Source organism: Cucurbita maxima, unplaced genomic scaffold (genome assembly GCF_002738345.1).
Source record: "Cucurbita maxima cultivar Rimu unplaced genomic scaffold, Cmax_1.0 Cma_Scf00003, whole genome shotgun sequence".
Lineage (NCBI taxonomy): Eukaryota > Viridiplantae > Streptophyta > Magnoliopsida > Cucurbitales > Cucurbitaceae > Cucurbita > Cucurbita maxima.
The window spans coordinates 382,246-408,885 of record NW_019272019.1 but is presented as its reverse complement, the minus strand read 5'-3'; the positions used below and the strand labels follow the sequence as shown (position 1 = coordinate 408,885).

The following is a 26,640-nucleotide window of genomic DNA, read 5'->3' as shown; positions in this document are numbered from 1 at the left end:
ATGTTTAGAAACTTAGGCCCAAACTTGCATAAAGAAATGAAGGTCTTCCATTGCTTATTATTCTTTGAGCTTTTCATGAAAAAATTCTTATTTGAGCTCAAGATACTTTTGGGATAGATTTTACCTTCTAATTCTTTTGAATAAAAAACAACCAAATTCAAAACTTCTTACGGAAGGGCTTGAATGACAAAACTCTATCCTCCTATTAAGCTCTTTCCTCAGTAGTCTAAAGAGACCAAAAGTAGCCTTTGAAATTTTCTATAAAGGAAGATTTTTGAAGAAAATCGAGAAGGCTTACCCAAAAATTTTCCTTGAATTACTCTTGATTCTTTGCCTAATTTTATAAATGGAAAAAGTAGTGATGTAGGTTAATAACATAACGAGCCTATGCATCATGCATACAAAATTCTTGACAGATCTTTCATACTTAACATAGCTTACACAACATGGTGTATGGAGGTTTATACATAAAATATTATCAGCATCATACTATTCTATAACAAGAAATAATCACATTATACCACACCTTATAAATATGGTATAACACAACATAGGGACACGAGGCACGTGTAATCGTACAACGTACAATTCGCTCAACCAAGCCAAAAGTCGAGCCACTTAACTGAGTAGCTTAAGTCGAAGTTGCTAATTTAACTATGGAGCAAGTCCAAATCTATCCTTTGAAATCCAAGTCAACTTATGAGAATTCACGACACCGAATTAGAACACGTTCAGCGTTTTAATTTACCTAATGCCCACAATTAAACCTATAATTTATCTTAGAATTCTTTAAATTGGGCAAAAAGTGGCCATACTCATCTCAATTTCTTTTAGAAATACTAAAATGGGCTTCAAGAGGATTAAAAAAAACAACAAAAAGGGAAGGTCTAAAAAACATTGGAACGAAGTGGTAGAGTCGAGCTATGCAATCGCTGAGGAGGAGAGCAGGTCACAACATTAGGTCGAGTCAAGCGTGCAGGTTCAAACACGGTTTAGGAGGTCTTATAAAACAGGTCCACTATGCATCTAAACTCACCTGAAAATAAAATCTAAACTCAAGGCTATTGATGAGATTTTAGATTTTAGAAAACATGAAACAATAGTTACCTTTTTTGTTTTTTCAATTATAAATAGGTTCAATTATTGATTAAAATTTCTAAAATAGTTTAATAATGTTTTCAATTTTAAATATCTTCTATACATATCATATTTATTTAAAAACATGAGTGAACATATATAAATGTGTTTAAATCCCCACAATTATAAACTATATTTTAACCCTAATAATAATGGTTCTAATTTAGAAGGACTAAAATAAAATACTTGAAAACGTACTAAAAATTACTAAAAATATATATATATATGGAAAGGGTGAGAGGGTTTTGTTCTTAGTTCAATTGTTTGGGATGTTAATTCATTTTAACTCGAACAACTCAGGTTAAAAACGATAACGACCCAGTAGCAGATATTACTTTTATGGGTTTCCCCTCAAGACTTTAAAACGTGTCTGTTAGTGAAAGGTTTTCACACCATTGTAAAGGGTGTTTTGTTCTCCTCCCCAACCAATGTGGAACATCACAATCCACCCCCCCTTCGGGCCCAGCGTCCTCGCTGGCACACCACCTCGTGTTTATCCCCCTTTGGGGAACAACCTTCTCGTTGGTTCATCGCCCGGTGTCTGGCTTTATTACCAGTAACGACGCAAGCTCACCACTAGTAGATATTGTCTTCTTTGGGATTTCCCTTACGAGCTTCCTCTCAAGGTTTTAAAACGCGTCTACTATGGGAAGGTTTCCACACGTTTAAGGGTGTTTCGTTCTCCTCCCCATCCAATGTGGGACATCACAAAAACTGAAATCCACCCAACCCAACCATATAGTTTTGGGTTCGTTTGATTTAAGTTTGATTTTTTTTTTTAAATCTTTTTATTTCTAATAAAAATAAAATTTTAGTTCGTAAAATATTTATGCAGATGGAAGGCGTAAAGCCTAAATTTCGATGTAGAAGACCATGTGTTCCTAAAGATAGCACCCATGAGAGGGATGTTCAGATTTTGAAAAGAAAGGGAAGCTAAGCCCCAAGTTCTTCCATCCTTTTGAGATACTAGAAAGAATAGGACTAGTGGCTTGTAGACTCGCACTCCCCCGTACACAATATATTTTATGTGTCTATGTTACGAAAGTATACGTCACCCCACTCACATGATAGCACATGATACACTTCCCTCGAGAAAGGATTTAACGTGTAAAGAAGAGTCGATCCAAAATTTCTCCAAATTTTATTTCTTTATGGATATGAACTTCAAGATACTCAACAAGATGACTAACAAGAGGTAACCAATTTTATAAAAAAAATTTGGATTAATTGGAAAAAATAATATTAAAATTTTCAGAAAGTGACCTTATTTATAAAGTTTAAAAGAATCACCAAATTGTCAAATTAGATCCTCCATGGTACCCTTATGCACCTGATCTACAGTCTCTTGAAATCTAGTCGTTGGATCTCCCTCAAAATTGGATATGATCTAGAACATTCACAGATCATCAAATCCAACGGCTAAAATTCATAACTAAATTTGACAAAGCTTTGATCGGCACAGGATTTTCTAGCGAAAAATCCAAAAGGATTAACTACAAAATCATGGTGGTTCTAAACGTTTCAAAGGCGGTGGATCATTTCTCTTAAGTCATGAGCCATGTGCGTTCATTTGGAGCAAGAAGCAAGCAACATTGAGCCTTCAATAACAGTTATAAGCTTTTTCATTTTTTAGGTTTTGAGTTATCATGTTCCTTCCAAATTTGAGAGCTATAGTCAATCATTTCTCTCTAAACTTGTTTTTATTCTTTCTAAATAAAATTAACCACAATTTTGGTGAAGGAAAGAAGGGGCAAAATGCCCCAAATCTATTTCCCAAATTTGGGCCGCCATTGAAGTAATCCAGAGGAGCTTAAAAAATTCAATTCGATTTTACACGCGAATTCGTCGCGTGAGGCTTATCCCTATCGGTTTCTGCACCTCCAAGAAACATTTCCATAGAAGACCTGAAAGGGTAATAGCTAACGCAATATCTACCACTTAAGAGTGTGAATACTCAGCGAATGAATACAGATTTAAGAATAAGAAATAGAATTAGGATCGAAGGTCAATCTTCATTGAAATTCACAAGTTTAAATAGATACAAGATACCAACTAATACCTAAAACAAGTAAAATATAAACTATTTAAATCTTGACAATAAAATAAAATATAGTACTAATCAAATCTAAAGAAAAAAATATTCATTGACTAATTCAAACTAACAATAAGTTTGCATTAAATTTTGACAGCCTCCCTTAGTGTAAACTTATTTTCTCAATAGCTTTGAGAGCCTTTACGAAAAACTTCAAACTTTACTTTGGCAAGTGCCTTAGTAAATATGTCCGCAACTTGCTTATTAGTCTGTATTTTCTGAAATTCAACATCCTGCGTTAGCATTCTCTCAAACAAAATGATAATGAGTAGTCACCATTTCTTGAATAAGCCTCGTGATGAGCCACAAAAATCCTTAAGTAGTCATTGTAGTAGCTACATATTCGGCTTCACAACTTGACAAAGCAACGATGCTTTGCTTTTTACTGCACCATGAAATTGCAACGGAGCCTGCTGTAAAACAAAAACCTCTTGTGGAGCATCTGTCGTTCATGTCAACAGCCCAATTAGCATCCACAAAACCATTAGGATTTTTATCAGGTTGAGCACTCCACCCCACTGGTCCAGAGTTATTGAAACTCGGCTTCCTCCAGCTTCTCTCTATTTTGTCCTCAGCAGCCTGACCAATTACATTGCCAAAGCTCTTTTTCCCAATGGCGTTGGATTTTTCAGTCTTCTCCCTTGACACTTCCATAATTTTCGATTCTAACTCCTTGTCAAGTTTTTTTCAATCATGTCCTTTCTCAGCTAGAACCTCTTCCCTCGGCCTCACCATTCCAAATGGGTTTGAATTCTTGGACCTCGCGGTCGTCCTTGATATCTTCGACGACTTCACATTATTCACCGGCAGCGTACGTGGCTCCAGATTAAGCTTCGGTCGACTGCCACCACCGCCACTGCTAGAATTACCTTCATCTTTCTTCCTCCTATTTTCATCAAAGACCCTTGACAAACCCCACTTCGAGTTAGATGAATCATCCCCGTTCAAATACCTGTTACTCCTCTCATACGAATCATTCGAGCAATAATTCCTAAATCCACCACCAACACGACTGGAATTTAAATCTTTCTGGCATCTTCCTTCCCTCCATAAAAATCAAAGTCATCCCTCCCTGAATTCCGATCTTTTGATTCCTCCAATTTTGGTGACAAAGAGTTGTAGGCTTCAAAAGTTTTGATTCCATCTGATTGAAGCTTTTCCATAGACTTAGTGAGGTTACTTCGGGTTTGGTTGGATTTAGACACCATGTTCAGCTGGACCTTGAGCCTCTGAACTTCATGAATGGGAGAGGCCAATGCAGCAACATCCATTGCGTGCTGCTTTTGAACAGCTTCGAGTTTTGACTTCCATGCTCGATTGCAATCTTGAGAAAGTTTGTGCAGTTCTTGAACACGATCTTCCTTAGAAGCAGAGAGCTCAAACACCTGCTGTTGGGATTCTTCAAGCTTTTCAGACATATCTGATAGTTGTTTCTTTGCTTCTTCTACTTTCTGTTGGGCTTGCTTTTTGTGTGATTCAGATGCACTTAGTTGATCACTTGTTTTCTTCCGTTCCTCCTAGAGTTGAGAAAGTCGTGATTCCAATTTAGCCACTTTGTTGGGCCCTTTACTCTTCTTTTGACAATGTGGACAAACATCTGATAGAAGAGTTTTGTTTCCAGTTGCATGATGAGAACAACCAGAATCGAGAATCCATTCTTCATTGTAGTCTATAAAGGTATGAGCATCTGTAGAGACATCATCTTGATGTACAGCTGAAGTCACGTTTGTTGGCTGGTCAAGAACCTCAATGGTTAAGCAATATTCCCAAATTGGATCGGAAGAATTTTTACTTTCATGTACAACATTTGCTTCTAATTCCTGCATTTTGACTTGGTAATTTGGCTTAATATGGTCTGGCTTTCTGCAATGATCACTCACTACTTTCACCTGACAATCTCGTTTAAAATGGCCAGGTTTTCCACACCTGTAATTCCTCACTCCTAAATTGATTCTCATTGCTTGATAAGGCTTTGAATGAAAATTCTGTCTCCTTTGATCCTTGACATACAACACATCTTATGACTTTGAGAAAAACTCGTTGTTGTTAGTCATTTGCTTAATCAAAGCTTCCTGATTGGAAAGAAGATTCACCAGTTCAATTACTGTAGGCTGATTTTCCCACACTTGTATTGAGGAAATAAAGGGCGTAAAATCTTTTCGTAATCCACGAATAAGATAATGCCGTAATCGAGCATCACTCACTGACGCCTTAGCATCTAATTTTGAAATTTCAGAATACAGATTTTTTACTTTAAAAAAATATTCTTCAATAGAAAAATTACCTTGAGTTACCATAGCTAGTTCATTCTCTACAAATTGAAGTCGAGCGGTATTTTTCTTAGTAAACAACTTTTGAAGTGTTTCCCATACTTGCTTTGGTGACTTTAAATCACGAACATGATCAATATACTCCTTGCTAATAAAAGTTCGCAAGGTAAATAAGGTTTTTCCGCATTTGATCTTCCATTGTCGGTGTAATTCTACATTCTATGAAGTATCTATTTTTCGCATTTGATCTTCCATTGTCAGCGTAATTCTACATTTTGTGGAGTATTTGCTGGAATTTCTGTGTCATCACCTTTCATTAAATCCCACAAATCTTCCCCGGTAGATAAGCTTCCATACATAACTTCCAATAACTAAAGTTATTGCAAACAAGCTTTTCCATAGCTATACCCATATAAAATCTTCCCCCATTCATCTCGTTTAGTAATAATATCAAACCGTACCAACTTGGCTCTGATACCAAACGCAATAACTACCACTCAAAAGGGTGAATAGATATGAAAATATTATTAGTCAATGAAAGAATACAGATTTAGGAATAAGAAATAGAATTCGAATCGAAGGTTCAATGTTCATTGATATTCACAACGTTTAAATAAATACAAGATATCAACTAATACCTACAAATAAGAAAAATATAAACTATCTAAATCTTGACAATAAAATAAAATTTACTACTAATCAAATCCAAAGAGGAAAATATTAACTGAATCTAAGATATATTCTATAACTAATATATTATCCAAATATTAACTGAATATGAATATCTTGTATTAACTAAATCTCAGATATATTCTATAACTAATGTATTCTCCAAATATTAACTGATTATGATTATGAATATGAATATCTTGACTAAATCAAACCAACTTTCACTAAATTTTGACAATAGCTCCGAGAGTGTTCCCAATTAGAGAAATATAATATCATGCAAGTTTTTGGGGGCAAAACTCTAACTCTTATTTCTAGCCCATTTTATTTAAAATTGAGGTTTTCGTTAGACTTAGGGAACTAAATAAAGCATATCTGATGAAGGAATTGAGGGGTAATTCGTCTGAGATCAAGCTGCCTAGGAGGATCAAACTCTACATTTTAGGTTCAAATGCAAACCGAAAGTTTGAATCCAATAGTAGCCACAAGGATATGGAAATAGTAATAAATGGAAATAACAATAAATGGAAAGATACCTGTGATAAAAAGGCAAATATTAGATATTTTCCTTATAATAAAATATCAAATATAATATATATGGTAAACTATAATTTATTACTAAATATCCTTAACACCCCACCGCAAGCTAAGCGTCGGATTTAAACGAACGTGAAGCTTGAATCTGAAAAATTCAAAGAGGTTGAGAAACACTTTTCATGAAGATGCTAACAACCCGGTTCTTGGCCATAAAAAATTGTAGAGGGATCGCCACTCAGCGGCGATGCTGTCTTGGCTTCGGCGAGAATATGTCTAACCCATGAAGAGGGATTGGCGACGATGCTGCCTTGGCTCTGGTGAGAATATTTCTAACCCTAAGAAGTAGAAGGGGAAACCTAGAGCAAGGGACAAAGACAATGTTGAAGCCGGAAGAGTCGCCACATTGGGCGAAGCAGCCAATTTTGGCGAGAAGGGCGACGGCAACTTGGTTGGCGAAGAAGCCAGTGCGACACCCAGATTCCAAAGATAAATCTCTGCATAAGGTCAATGGGCTTATCGAGATTCTGTATATTTCCAAAGAGAACAAGATCCTAAAATTGGGGTTTCTGTGAAGGATGAAGGATGAAGGATGAAGGATGAATGGGGAAATTGGGAAGCAAATGAAAGAGGCTATGTTTGAGAAAGATGAGGTTGTATGTACAGAGTATGGCGAATGATGATTTGGAGGTCAAAAGGGTGGAGCCGAAGAGTAATCAATCGGCTTCGCCTGCGGCAGCCATGAAGACTGCCCCTGCGGCGTCAAAGCCAACAGGGGTGGTGGAGAAGAAGATTAGAGGATTCATCTGTTATGATTCAACCTTTTGCAGAGATTTACCTTCGGAATCTGGGTGCCGCACTGGCCTATTCGCCAACCAAGTTGCCGCCGCCCTTCCTACCAAAATTGGCTTCTTCGCCCGATGAGGCGACTCTTCCGACTGCCCTTATCGCCAAAATTGGCTCTTTCGCCCAATGTGGCGACTCTTCCGGCTTCAACATTGTCTTTGTCCCTTGCTCTAGGTTTCCCCTTCTACTTCTTGGGGTTAGAAATATTCTCACCAGAGCCAAGGCAGCATCATCGCTAAGCGACAATCCCTCTTCATGGGTTAGACATATTCTCGCCGAAGCCAAGGCAGCATCGCCACTGAGCGGCGATCCCTCTGCAAATTTTTTATGGCCAAAAACCGGGTTGTTAGCATCTTCATGAAAAGTGTTTCTCAACCTCTTTGAATTTTTCAGATTCAAGCTTCACGTTCGTTTAAATCCAACGCTTAGCTTGCGGTGGGGTGTTAAGGATATTTAGTAATAAATTATAGTTTACCATATATATTATATTTGATATTTTATTATAAGGCAAATATCTAATATTTGCCTTATTATCATAGCTATCTTTCCATTTATTGTTATTTCCATTTATTACTATTTCCATATCCTTGTAATTCATTTGATTAAAAATAAGATAACTTTCACACCATTTGGGTCTGGCGGATTAATCAAACATTCACACCATCCTTTAAGTTTCATGAAAGAATTGAGGGGAGAAATGTAAGGACCCTAGATTTCTACTTAGGTCTTAGAGACGGTCATAGATTCGTTAGAGAACGAATGAGTTACAGAGGTAGGAAGCGGTCTTTGTCGCGTGTATCGTAAAGACAATATGTAGAAGATGAGTGACGTGGCAACGTAGGAATCTACCACATCATTCTATTGCCTTTTCTTATATTTGTACATTGTTTAGATCGGTTCATCCCTTTTTATACCGGTTTTACAACTTTGGATATTCTCAAGAAATTTGAGGAAAACAGCTCTAGAGAGGATGTGAAAAGTGAACTCTAACACGATCGAACAGGTAAATGGCTACATGGAACGACCTTTGCTTACTATTTGGGTCGGTTCACCTATTTAGACTGGCTCTCACAATAATGTTTGAGTTTTACCAAACTAGACTCAATCTGGCATATATTCAAGCAATTTGAAAAAAATTTAGTTTCGGAAAGACCATGAATAGTGATCCCAAACACTCTCGAACATGTAATTAACCATATGGAGTATGTTTCAAAAAATACTTGTAAGAGGAAGTCTATTTTGATATGTTCATGGATATTGTGAAGGAAATTTATGTAAACATACCACTAATGGAAGCTTTGAAGCAAATGCCACATTATGTGAAATTCTTGAACGATGTGCTCACTAATAAGAGGAAGTAAGAAGAATTCAAGGTGATAGCACTAAATGGAAAGTGTAGTGCAATTCGAAAAAATAAAATCCCACTAAAGGAAAAAGACTCGGGCCCATTCTTTATTTTTGTATCCATTGGAGGAAAAAAGTTAGGTCGAACATTATGTGACTTGGGGGCAAACATCAACTTAATACCTCTATCCATTCATAAGAAGTTAAAGAATAGTGAGGCTAGACTAACTACAGTCACCATCCACTTAGTCAATAGATCCATCACTTATCCCTAAGCAAAGATTGAAGACATTTTAATTCAAGTGAATAAATTCATATATCCAGCAAATTTTATTGTTCTAGACTATGAAGCGGATCGTGATGTACCAATTATCTTAGGAAGACCATTTTTGAAAACCACGAGAACATTAGTAGATGTCCACAATGGAACTATAATTTTGAGAATGAATGATCAACAAATAGAATTCTATGTCAATGACACTCTGAAATGTCCAGCAAAGGGAGGAGAATGCTCAACAATTTATAAATTGACAAAAAATCCAACAAATAGTTGGAAACAACAAGAAGAACAAGACAACAACTGGAATAATTGTATTAAATAACAAGCAGAATGGTAAGAACTCATAAGAGTTTTTGAATCACTGGAATCGGAGGAAAAAAAAATATATCAATGAAGCCAGCTTTTGAGAACACAATCTTGAACTACATATTAGAAGCATAACTATTTGATATATATAGGATAAACTTCACGAAATTATTCTCACCCAAGAGAGTTTCAAAGGGGCATCACTTCTTTATTAATGGATAATTGAAAAAAATGAAAGGAGAAAAAGGGAGGGGTCACGATTTGCAAAATATATATATATATATATATATATATATATATATTTGATTAGAATATTTTACCTATACATTGATTTCAAATTTATTGTGACTCCCAATCAAAAATGACATCCAAAGATTTTATGACGACCCTAGATTTTCTACTAACCTAAAGTTGCTATCATCATCTCTTATCCAGAAATAAACATTGAAAGAATGATCGTAAAATATTGTCATGGATGTACGTGTTGAAAACGTCTTTAAAGCAACATAATGAAAGTAAAAAAAAAAAAAAAAATGAATAAATAAAAAAAAAAAAAAAGAGAATTAAAATTGAAAAATTCCCTATACTAACCTATGATCTAGGAATTTAAATACAACTATTCTATGCATGTGTTATAGTCTTTACTTGAGGGTCGAGCTGTACATGGGTGCCTTGCCTTTACCTAAAATGGAAGTAGCACATGGCTTGAGTATTTTAAGAAATACTGAGTAGGTGACCCCTATTTGAGTCGAATGCAATCACGTATAGTTTCATGAGTGGGACCTATCATAACTGTTTATTTTCATACAGTGGCTATTCTAACCGGGCAATTTGGATGTGTACTTAATTTCCCTACACACGGTCTATAGGTGCGCGTATGGACCCACCAGTCGGTTCACACACCTCTTGGACCGATTTCTGGTCGGGCGAACCTGACCCTCTTCGAGCTTATCTTTGACACTCATGTCACGTTCATCTCTCGAATCTTGTGTATGTCTCAACTTAACTTGAATGCATACTCTTGGTGTGTTGGATGATGGACCATCCTCCTCGGTTGCATCATGATACTTCTCAATCTTGCCTCTCCCATGGTCGGATGGGCGCCACTTGAGGGTCGCCCCTTGACTGTCTTGCGTGTGGGGGTCACAACGTATTTTCTCTGAGTGTGGTTGTGAACTCTTACCCATTTAACTTAGTCATCATCCTCTATAACTTTCTCGCCTCACAATCTTATCATTGATTGTGACACCAATCAACAACTACCTATGACTTCACCTTTTTATGCTAAATAAATAAATTACCTATTCTTGCACCCTCCTCAAGTTAGAATAGTAACTACGGTTGATTGCTTCTATTGGCCAGAACACTAGACTATCTACTCATATAGGCTCCATGGGCTAGAAAAGTGTAAGACCATGGTTCCCCACTACGCATAACCAGAGCTACCTTAATAGTGTATCTTCTATGACTCTTGGAGTCCCTTTATGGGTGATAACTAATTCCTATTTACCAAGTAAACCCTAACCCATGTTGAATAATTTATGAATAGGGGTTATGCCTAAACGTTCCTATAAGGTATCTAATCATCCCAAAAAGTTTGTGTGACTCAATAGCTAGGTTTTAAGATCAACTTATCGTAAGACAATAGCTCATGATCTAAAATGGTCATAGCTCATGATCTAGGCCACACAACTATCGCCCAAATACTAATTGGGGACATATGAGCAAGATACTCAACCTACTCAAGTAAAGAAAAATAAATCAATAAAGTATGCTTAAGTACTTGTGGGATAATAAAACTACTTGTATTCACAATTCATGCAGCAAATACTGTACAAAAGAATATTGTGCTAAACGGTAAAGTTTTAGGTTTTCGAGGGTTATCTTTCATAATGCGGTCAATTAGGCTTCTAAATATGAATGTTAATCATTTGCCAAAGGTTCTAATCGAATCCTACAAGTATTTTTTTAAAACTTTCTCGAATTCTTACTTACTAATTTGGTTGCATTTGGGTTCTCTATTCACGACTTTCCCAAGGCGGAAACTCCTTCAAACTTCTTGAGTAAGTGGACAATAGTGCCTATTTGCAAGAAAAATAATTTCTTTTTTTTTTGAGAAAGGGTCTAAAAGTATTTGAACCAATTCAAAAATGTGAGCAAAGGGTTGTCTATATAGTGGTTTACTTGTTTGGTCGTGTTCGTGATCGCTTTTTGCTACATTCTGTAAGTTATTTTCTCCTTAATTTTCTTGGGTAGGTACCAAATTGAGTTTATTTTCTCCAACATCAAATCAAAAATTAATGTGAACGTGGTATAAAAATGGTTAAACTAATCTATTTATTACTTAGTAGGTAAATAACCTAAAGAGGATGATATGACAAGCTCTAAAGCTGGCACATCAGAAGCACATAAAAATCTCAACTTTGTATCCTCTAAAAATCATGTTTTTTCTCTTGATCAGTGAGCGTCTACTCGATTTCTTCACGAATCATGTAGTTCTACACAGCATGAATTGTATAGGACTGATTTCAATTCATTTGTCTTATTAACGAGCTAGATATAAGAGGTTAAAATAAGGTACCTCGGAATGAACTTGCCTAGATTTTCAACTTCAATTTGTTCTTGGATTAGGACCATACATTGCTTTTTTTTTTTTTTTTCACAACTTCTTCACTGGTTTGTTCCTTAACTTGCCCTAAAGTTTTTTTTTTTTTCACTTCTTCACTAATTTGTTCCTTAACTTACCCTAAAGCTAATGAAATAAGATCAATGTTATGACTCGAATGACAGAGAACGAATTTCGTGGTTTAAGTTATGGATTTCAAAACTTACAAATTCTTCGTTGGCCTTTGGGTTCTTCACCAAAGTTGCTCCTCTCCTTACCACAAAGTTTAACAAATTGGTTTTAAATGATGAAATTCATTGTGGAGGAGTAATTTTTCAATGTTTAGAAACTTAGGCCCAAACTTGCCAAAAGAAACTTAGGGTCTTCCTTTGCTTATTATTCTTTGAGCTTTTCATGCTCAAGATACTTTTGGGATAAATTTTACATTCTAATTCTTTCAAATAAAAAACAACCAAATTTAAAACTTCTAACAGAAGGGTGAATGACAAAACTCTATCCTCCTATTAAGCTGTTTCCTCTCTTTCCTCAGTAGTCTAAAGAAACCAAAAGTAGCCTTTGAAATTTTCTATAAAGGAAGATTTTTGAAGAAAATCGAGAAGGCTTACCCAAAATTTTTCCTTGAATTACTCTCGATTCTTTGCCTAATTTTATAAACGGGAAAAGTAGTGATGTAGGTTACTAACATAACGAGCCTATGCATCATGCATACAAAATTCTTGACAGATCTAAAGAAAGATCTTTCTTTAGATACTAGAGCTATAGGCTTCAAAGCTATAACAATGGAGGTTGGGAATGATTATTTGTTACTCACCTTGGAAGCATCTCGTATGTAGAATGTACACGGTTGGTAATAAAAGTATGAGGTCTTCGCCTTTTGATTGAGTTTCCGAACGAAGTGCTTACTTCTGCTTGTTGAGCAGCCTCACTTCATTCATGCATGGGCTTTCCACAAACAAAAGCGAACCAATTCCTTTCCTTTAACGGCCGCTACTAACGGATGTCAATAGCTCGACCATTGATTGGGGAGAGAAAAGTCAAATTCATTCATTATCTTTTATATGACTGATTATGTCAACGAAGACCCTCTAAAGTTCCAACAATCTTATCCCATCAAGGTGTTCTGATCAATGCCATCTAGGCTTCGATCTAGTGATAGTTGGGTTCATCTTACCTAGAGCGAATCGGTTGATCTTATAGACACGAGACTAAACGTAGGGTTGGTTGACACAGTCGGAGAGGTTCTTTTTTTTTTTTTTTTGACCCCTTGAGCCAATCTTATTCAAAGGATTGTTACTTTCTCAGCTTGAGCTTTCTATCAAATTTTCATTGATGGACTAGTGGACTCATTGGAACTCTTCTATCTAAGCTTGAGCCCGAAGCGAGTTTAATTCATCCTTCATTTCATACCTCAGTCCGGTGCCGTATGGGTTCCATGACCTTTCCGTATTCGATTCAATCCTGTCTTCATCTTGAATAGTAATAGTAAAGAAACGGGCTCTAGTAGCGAATAAAATGAATAACTTCAATTCAGCAAATGCTACTTCGGAATGATTTAAAGAAAGATCTCCGCTCCCCTGCTTTCGTAGACTGATTGAGTAAGGTTGAGCTTCGTTACTAGTAGTAGTCTCAAAGTCAAAAAGGTATTCAATATCGAATAAATTATCATTTTAAGTGGAAAAGGGGCTAGGCCAAGAGTAAGAAAGACGAGACAGAGACTTTATACGTACGTAATTAGAAAAAACGGTCTGGTACTGGTACTAGAGCTATAGGCTTCAAAGCTATAACAATGGAGGTTGGGAATGATTATTTGTTACTCAACCAAGCCAAAAGTCGAGCCACTTAACTGAGTAGCTTAAGTCGAAGTTGCTAATTTAACTATGGAGCTAGTCCAAATCTATCATTTAAAATCCAAGTCAACTTATGAGAATTCACGACACCGGATTAGAACACATTCAACGTTTTAATTTACCTAATGCCCACAATTAAACCTATAATTTATCTTAGAATTCTTTAAATTGGGCAAAAAGTGGCCATACTCATCTCAATTTCTTTTAGAAATACTAAAATGGGCTTCAAGAGGATTAAAAAAAACAAAAAAACAAAAAGGGAAGGTCTAAAAAACATTGGAACGAAGTGGTAGAGTCGAGCTATGCAATCGCTGAGGAGGAGAGCAGGTCACGACATTAGGTCGAGTCAAGCGTGCGGGTTCAAACACGGTTTAGGAGGTCTTATAAAACAGGTCCACTATGCATCCGAATACACCTGAAAATAAAATCTAAACTCAAGGCTATGATGAAATTTTAGATTTTAGAAAACATGAAACAATAGTTACATTTTTTGTTTTTTCAATTATAAATACGTTCACTTATCGATTAAAATTTCTAAAATAGTTTAATAATGTTTTCAACTTTAAATATCTTCTATACATATCCTATTTATTTAAAAACATGAGTGAACATATATAAATGTATTTAAAGCCCCACAATTATAAACCATATTTTAACAATAATAATAATAGTTCTAATTTAGAAGGACTAAAATAAAATACTTGAAAACGTATTAAAAATTACTAAAAATATATATATTATTTAAAGTTAATAGGAGTATAGCTCAATAAAAAAAATAACTATTATTATTTAAAAAATCGACCAAATTTAAAATCAATGACATGATTTAATTTTTCATCTAATTTACATTTAAAATTAATGTAATGCGAAGATAAAGGAATCTCATTGATGCATCTAATTTTATGAAATAGCTTAGAAAACAATGAGAGCCCATTCTTCCAAAGCAATGCATTTATTATAATAAATAAAATAAAATAGATAGATTTATTTTTATCCATCTCCTTTTGACTTGGTAATCAATGAACAAAAAAACCCTTCATCTTTCTTCCTCCTATTTTCATCAAAGACCCTTGACAAACCTCACTTTAAGTGAGATAAATCATCCCCATTCGAATACCTGTTACTCCTCTCATACGAACTATTCGAGCAATAATTCCTAAATCCACCATCAACACGACCGAAATTTAAACCTTTCTGGCATCTTCCCTTCGCTCCATAAAAATCAAAGCCATCCCTCCCTGAATTTCGATCTTTTGATTCCTCCAATTCTGGTGACAAAGAGTTGTAGGCATCAACAACTTTGACCATCTGATTGAAGCTTTTCCATAGACTTAGCGAGGTTACTTCGAGTTTGGTTGGATTTAGACACCATGTTAAGCTGGACCTTGAGCCTTTGAACTTCATTTATGGTAGAGGCCAATGCAGCAACATCCATTGCATGCTGCTTTTGAACAGCTTCGAGTTTGGACTTCCATGCTCGATTGCGATCTTGAAAAAGTTTGTGCAGTTCTTGAACACGATCTTCCTCAGAAGCGGAGAGCTCAATCACCTGCTCTTGGGATTCTTCAAGCTTTGCAGACATATCTGATAGTTGTTTATTTGCTTCTTCTGCTTTCTGTTGGGCTTCTTTTTGTGTGATTCAGATGCACTTAGTTGATCACTTGTTTTCTTCAGTTCCTCCTAGAGTTGAGAAAGCCGTGATTCCAATTCAGCCACTTTGTTGGGCCCTTTACTCTTCTTTTGACAATGTGGAAAAACATCTGATAGAAGAGTTTTGTTTCCAGTTGCATGATGAGAACAACCAGAATCGAGAATCCATTCTTCATTGTAGTCTATAAAGGCATGAGCATCTGTAGAGACATCATCTTGATGTACAGCTGAAGTCACGTTTGTTGGCTGGTCAAGAACCTCAATGGTTAAGCAATATTCCCAAATTTGATAGGAAGAATTTTTACTTTCATGTACAACATTTGCTTCTAATTCCTGTATTGACTTGGCAATTTGGCTTAATATGGCCTAGCTTTCCGCAACGATCACACACTACTTACACCTGGCAATCTCGTTTAAAATGGCCAGGTTTTTCACACTTGTAACAAGCTTTAAATGGCTTCTTTGACAACTCCTCACTCCTGAATTGATTCTCATTGCTTGAAGAAGGCTTTGAATGAAAATTCTATCTCCTTTGATCTTTGACATACAACACATCTTATGACTTTGGGGAAAACTCGTTGTTGTTAGTCATTTGCTTAATCAAAGCTTCCTGATTGGAAAGAAGATTCACAAGCTCAATTACTGTAGGCTGATTTGCCCACCCTTGTATTGAGAAAATAAAGGGCATAAATCTTTTCGTAATCCACGAATAAGATGACGCCGTAATCGAGCACCAGTCACTGGCTCCTTAGCATCTAATTTTGAAATTTCAGAACACAGATTTTTCACTTTAAAAAAATATTCTTCAACAGAAAAATTACCTTGAGTTACCATAGCTAGTTTATTCTCTAGAAATTGCAGTGAAGTGATATTTTTCTTAGTTAACAACTTTTGAAGTGTTTCCCATACTTGCTTTGGTGACTTTTAATCAAGAACGTGATCAATATACTCCTTGCTAATCAAAGTTTTCAAGGTAAATAAGGCTTTTCCGGATTTGATCTTCCATTGTCGACGTAATTCTGCATTCTGTGGAGTATATGTTTTTCGCATTTGATCTTCCATTGTCAGCGTAATTCTACATTTTGGGGAGTATTTGCTGGAATTTCTGTGTCATCACCTTCCATTAAATCCCACAAATCTTCCCCCTGTAGATAAGCTTCCATACAGAACTTCCAATAACTATAGTTATTGCAAACAAGCTTTTCCATAGCTATACCCATAAAAGCACTTCCCCCATTCATCTGGTTTAGTAATAATATCAAACCGTACCAACTTGACTCCGATACCAACTGACGCGCAATATCTACCACTCAAAAGGGTGAATAGATATGAAAATATTATTAGTCAATGAAAGAATAAGATTTAGGAATAAGAAATAGAATTCGAATTGAAGATTCAAGCTTTATTAATATTCACAAGGTTCAAATAAATACAAGATAGCAACTAATACCTACAAATAAGGAAAATATAAACTATCTCAATCTTGACCATAAATAAAATATACTACTAATCAAATCCAAAGAGGAAAATATTAACTGAATCTAGGATATATTCTATAACTAATATATTATCCAAATATTAACGGAATATGAATATCTTGTATTAACTGAATCTCAGATATATTCTATAACTAATGTATTCTCCAAATATTAACTGATTATGATTATGAATATGAATATCTTGACTAATTCAAACTAACTTTCACTAAATTTTGACAATAGCTCCAAGAGTGTTCCCAATTAGAGGAATATAATATCATGCAAGTTTTGGGGGCAAAACTCTAACTCTTATTTCTAGCCCATTTTATTTAAAATTGAGGTTTTCGTTAGACTTACGGAACTAAATAAAGCATATCTGATGAAGGAATTGAGGGGTAATTCGTCTGAGATCAAGCTACCTAGGAGGATCAAACTCTACATTTTTGGCTCAAATGCAAACCGAAAGTTTGAATCCAATAGTAGCCATAGTTGTCATCCTAAATTAATTCATCTAGTTTGAGGGGAATATAAGAAAGAATTCTTGTGAAAAAAATCGTGGCCTTAATATGCAACAATAATCGTACTCAATAAACCCCAAAATTGAGTATTCCACCAAGTTTGGAAGCTGATAATTTAGGATACAGTCCACGAAAAGGTAAGATATCGCCCCCGAACTCTTTCTTGAGACTCCATCTTTTAAGTTTCATGAAAGAATTGAGGGGAGAAATGTAAGAACCCTAGATTTCTAAAAACTTAAAGTCGCTACAGTATATATAATGTAACTTCTTATGCGGAAATAATCAATTAAATCATCTCCATAAAACAACATTATGGGCATACATGTTTAAGAAAATGTCTTTAAAACAATACAAAAGACATACAAACTTTACCTGAAATATAGAAGTAGCATGTGGCTTGAGTATTATATACTCAGTAAGTGACCCCCACTATTGAAGCTAGAAAATGAAAAGACATACAAACATGAATGGGACCTATCATTTTAAGTCGTATTCCCTTAGGTGACTATCCTAATGGGATATACAAACATGAATGGGACTTGTTATTTTAAGTTTCCCTTAGGTGAATATTGTAATGGTGAATGGGAACATGAATGGGACCTGACATTTTAGGTTTCCCTTAGGTGACTATCCTAATGAGATATACAAACATGAATGGAACATGTCATTTTAAGTCATATTCCCTTAGGTGACTGTCCTAATGGGATCTTTGGATGAGTAGTTAAAACATGCAACATGAATAAGACCTATCATTTTAAGTCGTATTCAGAATTATTACACACCTTCTGGGTCCCTTCTAGTCGGGCTAGCATTCTCTAGTGTTGTTGTCGGAAACCCGAAAGTAGTAGCAACCATCTTAACATCATGTTAAACATAATGATCATATTCCCTTTCATAGGGTTCATCATAAGCCCCATGCTTGTAACATACAATAATTCATGAGGTCCAAAACAACCTCTCTTCCTATTTTCCTTCATACCATATGATTTTATATCATAACTTTCAAAATCATGTCTTGGGGTTGTGTATCATATCAAAGCCAAGTTTTAATCTTGGGACCTATGGATTATGGGCCCACTACGCTTCCGCTGCGCCACTCTGATTTATAAAAAATTGGACAATTTTTCGATTTGTGTGTGTCATCCTTCCACAAGGACCATGCTAATCTTCTCTGTATCGTTCCAATTTTTACCCGTTTTAACCTATATTCGATTGTTTTTCCCTGATTTCGATGTGGACCGTATTATGATTTGAATTAGGTTATACTAGAGAAATTTTAGAAAATTTGAAGCTCCTAACACAAGAAAAAGCTTGCTCGACAAGGCATACGTCATCCATATAAATAGTCATTCTCGCTTTTCTCAAGTAATGCTTGTGTAAGAACATAATAGCATGGGAGTATATTTTCCTTAGGTGTTAGAATATGCATGTTTAGGACTCTTGAAGGACTATTTGGATGAAAATATTTTATATGTTAAGAAAAATTAAGGAAATATCCCTAGGATGAGAATTTATGATGCATACCGATTTTTACGCTTTCCAATGTGCTGGAATGGAGGATAAGATATTATGATATGTGTCCTGGGTGAATAATGAGTGTTATTTCCCCATTGAGTTTGCTTGAATGTTTAGATTATGATTTCCTTATTGGTTGATAGGAACATATCCCTAATAGGCATGCATGAATGAGTAGATTATGTTTTTCGTGCTTTATGTGATTGATAGAAATATCTTCCTAACAAAGTATGCATGAGTGATCTAAGCTAATTAGGGCATTATAGCTAGAGCGGTTTATATGTTGACCTAGGTCATTACATTTCTATCGAGCACTCAAGGATTATGAGTAGCAATCATACGTCTAGACTTGAGTGCACCGTTGACCTAGGTCAGTACATTTCTATCGAGCACTCTAGGATTATGAGTAGCAATCATACATCTATACTTGAGTGCACCTAGAGATTGAGTTAGCCCCCAAGGAGCTAACCCCAAGCATCATAAAAAAAAGCGAGATGAGGACTAAATCACCTAGATGCCCCTAAGGACCCAATAAGCCTCCATGACATTTAAGAATGATTAAGAAAGCTTAATCAATAGTATAAAAAATCGTCATCATATTAAGGAAATATCGTGAAACGTCATATTCATCAATAAAAACACGTACAAAAAAAGTGGTAGAGCTGCCTAAGTAACTAAATGTAAGCTCCCGTTCCTTGAACTTTGAGACCTGTGGGTTATGGGCCCACCACGCTTCCACTGTGCCACTCTAATTTATAAATAAAATTGAACCATTTCTCAATCTGTGTGTGTCATTTTTCTGCAGGGGCCATGCTAATCTTCTGTGTATCGTTCCAATTTTTACCCGTTTTCACCTATATTTGATTGCTCTTCCTTGATTTCGATGTAGACCATTTTATGATTTGAATTAGGTTATACTAGAGAAATTTTAGAAAATTTGAAGCTCCTAACACAAGAAAAAGCTTGCTCGACAAAGCATACGTCATCCATATAAATAATCATTTTTACTCTTCTAAAGTAATTCTAGCTCAAGGACATACTAGCATGCGAGCATATCTTGCCTTGAATGGTAGATTATGCATATTTAGGACTCTAAAAGTGTTATTTGGATGAAAATGCTATATATGTTAAGGAAAATTAACGAACTGCCCCTAGGATGAGATTTTATGATTCATATCTATTTTTATGCTTTCCGTTGTGCTAGAATTGAGGATAAGATACTATAATATGTGGTATGCGTGACTAATGGGTGTTATTTCCCCATTGAGTTTGTTTGAATGTTTAGATTATGATTCCTTGCTGGTTGATATGAATATCGGCCTATTAAGCATGCATTAATGAGTAGATTATGTGTTTTCGTGCTTTAGGTGATTGATAGAAATATCTCCCTAACAAAGTATGCATGAGTGGAACAAGCTAAGATTATGGCACTAGAGCTAGAGTGGTTTACATGTTGACCTAGGCCAGTACATTTCTAATAGATCGAGCACTCGAGGATTATGAGTATCGATCATATGTCTAGACTTGGGTGCACCCAGAGATTGAACTAGCCCCGAGGAGCTAACCCCAAGCATCCTAAAAAATTCAAGATGAGGAATAAATCACCTAGATGCCCCTAAGACCTAATAACCCTCCATGACATCTAATAATGATTGAGAAAGCTTTACAATAGTATGAAAAATATCATCAGAACCCCAAAGTTACTTGAGCTATTATTGAGTGTAGGGTCTAGTCAAGGCTGATGTTGCAATCATGTAAATTGATCTTGAAGAAGGACTTGAGATTACATGGGTAGTTAGCTCGAGATGAGAACTTCTATTGAGTGTACAAACGGGTAAGGAAGAAGTTACGATTTCGTAAACTAGCCTTGGAAAAGATTTGGGGTTACACAGGTAGATGACTTAGGGTGAGTGCTCCAATCAAGTGTAGGAATGGGATAAAGACTAAGACCGCAATTCTATAAACCGATCATGAAAACGAACTTGGGACTACACATGTAGTTGACTCATGATGAGTGCCCCTAGTGAATGTGAACACGGCGTCAAGCCTCCTGAATAGGGTCGTACCGGCGTAAATTTGTAATTGAGGGTGGAACGTGAAACCCTCAAAGTGTGTTGTATGTTGTATGTCACGAGCACAAGATTCTTCTCTAGTATGTGTTCTATATGGATGCGTAGAGAAAGATACTAAACACATTTTTTTGTTTGCTATTGGTTTCCAGCAGCATAAGTGAGTGCTAGCCTGTAGTCAGACCTAACGGTACATATATGAGTCCACCGAGTAGATTCATATTTAAACAAATATTATGCATTCATCTTACCCAAAAAAACAAAAAAAAGCATAGCCTAGGAATAGTTACGTAAAGATAGTAAAAGGCCCTAAAAGGGTATTTTTGGAAAAATAATTCTAAAAGAGTGAAATAAAAAATTTAACCCACTTAACATCCAATTTGCGAGCAATGCCCTCGTAATAAACCAAATTTATAAAGATAGCCCTACAAAGTGGGAAATTGTAAAAATGGCCCATAGTTAACCAAATTGGAAATTAAGCCCCTCGATGCTGGCTTATTTGGAAGCTACCTCACAAGATGACAAATTGATATTTTTGGTATAAAACGATGATTTTTTTGAGATAATTACCAAATTAATAATTAATAACTAAAGAAAAAGTTTGGGATAATTACAAAAATTATCAACCATGGGATGTTTGACAAGTGAAAGACTCTCATTGGTTGAATTCAAATTTGAGAACACATAAATGGTAAGGAAAATGATTGAATTTACGTGTTTAACCTCACATCCTCAACACCACCTCCAATAAAACCTAGATTTTTAAACCCAAATAAATGAATTAGAAGCTCAAATTATTCTTGCTTGAAAGAGCACAACCCTACCTCACTACTTTGACCGATTTTTAAAAAGTCAAAAGTAAAAGTTAGATTATGGGTATGTTTACTCACTTTTTAGAGGAAGAAGAATTCAAGGTGATAGCACTAAATGGAAAGTGTAGTGCAATTCGAAAAAATAAAATCCCACTAAAGGAAAAAGACTCGGGCCCATTCGCTATTTTTGTATCCATTGGAGGAAAAATGTTAGGTCGAACATTATGTGACTTGGGGGCAAACATCAACTTAATACCTCTATCCATTCATAAGAAGTTAAGGATTCGTGAGGCTAGACTAACTACAGTCACCATCCAACTAGTCAATAGATTCATCACTTATCCCTAAGAAAAGATCGAAGAAATTTTAATTCAAGTGGATAAATTCATATATCCAGCAAATTTTATTGTTTTAGACTAGGAAGCGGATCCTGATGTACCAATTATCTTAGGAAGATCATTTTTGAAAACTATTAATAGGATATTTTGAAGATATATTAGTTGAAATATATTTGAGATATTTAGGGAGTTGTTAGTATAAATTTGATTAATGGTCTATTTTATTTATTTACAAGATTTAGTTAGTTATATATTTTTTTCTATTTTTAGATATTAGTTAATAGTTTGTATGTATTTAAACATGGTAAACTTGAATTAAGATCATACTTTTTTCCAATTCTATTTTCTATTTCTATTTCTTAACATGGTATTAGAGCATTGATCGTGGTGTTCTTAAATATCAAAATTTTCTTTATGGCGGAATCAGCCAAATCCAGCTTTAAAATTTCGGATGTTGATTTAACACATCCTTACTATATGCATCACTCTGATCAGCCAGGATATTCACTTTTTTCAATCAAATTAAATGGAGCAAATTACCAATTCTGGAGTAAATCAGTTATGCATGCTCTTATTGTCAAGAAGAAAATTGGCTTCATTGATGGCACAATTGAGGAACCGCCCCAAGATGCAAATTCAACCGAATTCGAACTCTGGAATCAGTGCAACAGTATGATAATATCTTGGTTAACTCATTCTGTTGAAGCAGATATCGCTAAAAGCATTATTCACGCCAAGACAGCTCATCAAGTGTGGGTTGATCTTCGCGATCAATTCTCACAAAAGAATGCTCCAGCAATTTTTCAAATACAAAACTCGATAGCAACGATGTCACAAGGAACCATGGCACTGTCAACATATTTCACCAAGGTCAAAGCACTCTGGGATGAACTGGAAGCGTACCCCACACCATTTACGTGTAATCAACGTCAAATACATATTGATCAACGCGAAGAAGACAAGTTGATGCAATTGCTCATGGGGCTCAATGAGTCTTATAAAACGGTGAGATCTAACATATTGATGATGTCTCCATTATCTAATGTGAGGCAAGCTTATTCATTACTTGTACAAGAAGAGATGCAGCGACAGGTAACTTCTGAACCTACTGAGAATTTCTCGATTGCATCAGCAGTGCAGAAGAAAACAACTTATTCAAAATTCGCCAAGGACAAATCGTGTGAACACTGCAATAAAAGTGGTCAAACAATCAATGAGTGTTGAATTCTTAAGTTTCATTGTAAGTTTTGTGATAGAAGGGGACATACAGAAGATCGGTGTCGACAGAAAAATAATTCTACAAGGACAAGACAAGTCAATCAACACAATCATCGTGGATACCGATCATCTGCAAATATGGCCGATGTTTCACAGTTGAATACAAAAGAACAGTCACCTTATTTCATTCCAAATTTTTCTTCTGAGCAATTACGACAGATAGCACAAGCCTTATCTGCAATCAATCAAAACCCTTTTGGTAATTTTGACAATCACATCAATGTTGCAGGTTTGTTTCCCATATCTACATTATCTGTTAACTCTGCGAGTTCTAATTCATGGATTCTCGATAGTGGAGCTACGGATCATATAGTATCAAAATCTTCTGTTATGACTGATCCAAAGGCTGCCATCATGTCTACAATAAATTTTCCTAATGGAGAGACAGCACGTGTGTCACATACTGGCAATATTTTCCTTAGCCCTAACCTTAAGTTAAACAACGTTTTATGTGTGCCTTCATTCAATTTAAACCTAATGTCGATCAGCAAACTTACCAATAACTTGAAATGTTATGTCACCATCTATCCTGATTCTTGTGTTATGCAAGACTTGGCTACGGGGAAGATGATTGGCTCGGGTATACAATTTGGAGGTCTCTATCATATTTCTTCATCTCCAATCAAATCTTTAGCTCATCAAGTATCTCAGTCATCTGATTTGTGGCATTTACGTCTAGGTCATCCTTCTTTTTCTCGTTTTGAATTTCTAGCTGATCAATTGCATCTTAATAATGCGAGTTATTCTCATAATTGTAGTATCTGCCCGTTAGCAAAACAAACTAGGTTGTCTTTCCCAAGAAGTTCAATAACAACCCATTCTGCCTTTGATCTAATACATTGTGATGTTTGGGGACCACATAAAATTCCTACCCATTCTGGTTTGCGTTTTTTCTCACTATTGTTGATGATTTACTCGACGTACTTGGGTTTTTCTAATGCAACATAAGTCAGAAGTACATCATTTGTTAATGAACTTTGTTAAATTTGTTCAAACTCAATTTCATACTACTATCAAGATAGTTCGATCAGACAATGGGACTGAGTTCCTATCTTTGCAACCATTCTTTACTTTTTGTGGTATTGAATTTCAGCGCACTTGTGTTTATACTCCACAACAAAATGGAGTCATAGAACGTAAGCATCGCCATATCCTAAATGTAGCTAGGTCTCTTCTTTTTCAGTCACAGGTTCCACTTAATTTTTGGGGAGAGTGCGTTTTAACGGCTGTTTATCTTATAAATAGAACGCCATCACCAGTGTTATCTAACGATCACCTACATTTCATCATCTTAAAGTTTTTGGTTGTAAATGTTATGCAACTATAGTACATCCTAAGCAAAAATTTGAACCTCGGGCAATTCCTTGTGTTTTCGTAGGATATCCTTGTGGTCATAAAGGTTACAAATTGTATGACATGCAATCTCACAAATTCTTTATCAGCTGTGATGTTAAATTTTGTGAAGATGATTTTCCTTTTTCATCAGCTTCACAAACTTCGACATTAGCTCCTTCGACTCTTGTTGTTCCACTTCATGATCCATCCTACTTAAGCATCCATCCTCCACCTTCCATTCCTCCTTCACCTCCTATCCCTTCACCTACTACTTCGTTGTCTCATCCACCTTCTCCAGATTTGCCCACTGATTCCAATCCTATCCCGCCTGATACATCAGCTCCACTCCGACGTTCTACTCGCACTAAACAGCCTCCAGCTTGGCATAAGGATTATGAGATGTCTTCTGGAGCCAATCATTTAACCTCTAGCTCAAGTCCCGACACTGGCATCAGGTATCCCCTTCATCATTACCTTTCATTCTCTCGTTTTTCTCCTACTCAACGTGCTTTTCTAGCTCTTATTACATCCCAGACAGAACCCAAAACCTATGACGAGGCAGTTGGCGACCCTTTATGGCAGCAGGCTATGAATGATGAAATTGCAGCTTTGGAACGTAATCATACATGGTCTCTCATTCCTCTACCACCTGGTCATAAAGCTATTGGTTGTCGCTGGGTGTACAAAATTAAATACAACTCTGATGGTTTTGTTGAACGTCATAAAGCTCGACTTGTAGCAAAGGGATACACTCAGGTTGAAGGTATTGATTACACAGAAACATTTTCCCCCACAGCGAAACTTACTACACTTCGTTGCTTACTCACTGTTGTTGCTGCTCGAAAATGGTTCACCCATCAGTTGGATGTTCAAAATGCCTTTCTCCATGGTAACTAGACGAGGAAGTTTATATGTCTTTACCACCAGGTCTTCGCCGACAGGGGGAGAATACAGTATGTCGGCTCCATAAATATCTTTATGGATTAAAACAGCTTCTCGCAATTGGTTCTCCATATTTTCTACAACTATACAAAATGCAGGCTACACTGAGTCCAAAGCAGACTACTCTTTGTTTACTAAGAGTAAAGGTACTTCTTTCACTGCAGTTCTAATCTATATTGATGATATTCTGTTGACAGGCAATGATCTCAAAGAAATGCAATATCTCAAGACTAGTTTACTCCAGAAATTTCTTATCAAAGATTTAGGAAATTTGAAATATTTTCTAGGCATTGAATTTTCTCGGTCTAGAAAAGGAATTTTTATGACTCAAAGAAAGTATGCTCTAGACATCCTTCAAGACACAGGACTTACACGAGCACGTCCAGACAAATTTCTTATGGAGCAAAATCTGAAACTTTCTTTAACTGAAGGAGAGAAATTGAACGATCCAAGTAAATACAGACGGTTAATTGGCAGATTAATATATTTGACTGTCACTAGGCTTGACATAGCTTATTCAGTTCGTATGCTTAGCCAATTTATGCATGAACCAAGAAAATCACATTGGGAGGCAGCTCTTCGAGTTCTGAGGTACATCAAAGGCACTCCTGGTCGAGGACTCCTACTGCCATCTGAAAACAATTTAAGATTACAAGCATATTGCGATTCTGACTGGGGTGGTTGTCCAACTTCCAGACGGTCTATTTCTGGGTTCTGCATTTTTCTTGGAAATTCAATTATTTCTTGGAAGTCT

General features: G+C 35.9%; 2 non-coding genes across 2 annotated transcripts; both read right to left on the bottom strand.

The window, feature by feature from the left end:
* Positions 1–18,704: 18,704 nt before the first annotated feature.
* Positions 18,705–18,809, bottom strand: LOC111477364. The gene has a single exon (XR_002717283.1). It is a non-coding gene; the product is annotated as a U6 spliceosomal RNA (small nuclear RNA).
* A 1,062-nt stretch (positions 18,810–19,871) lies between these two features.
* On the bottom strand, positions 19,872–19,976 carry LOC111477387. The gene has a single exon (XR_002717305.1). It is a non-coding gene; the product is annotated as a U6 spliceosomal RNA (small nuclear RNA).
* Positions 19,977–26,640: the final 6,664 nt, after the last annotated feature.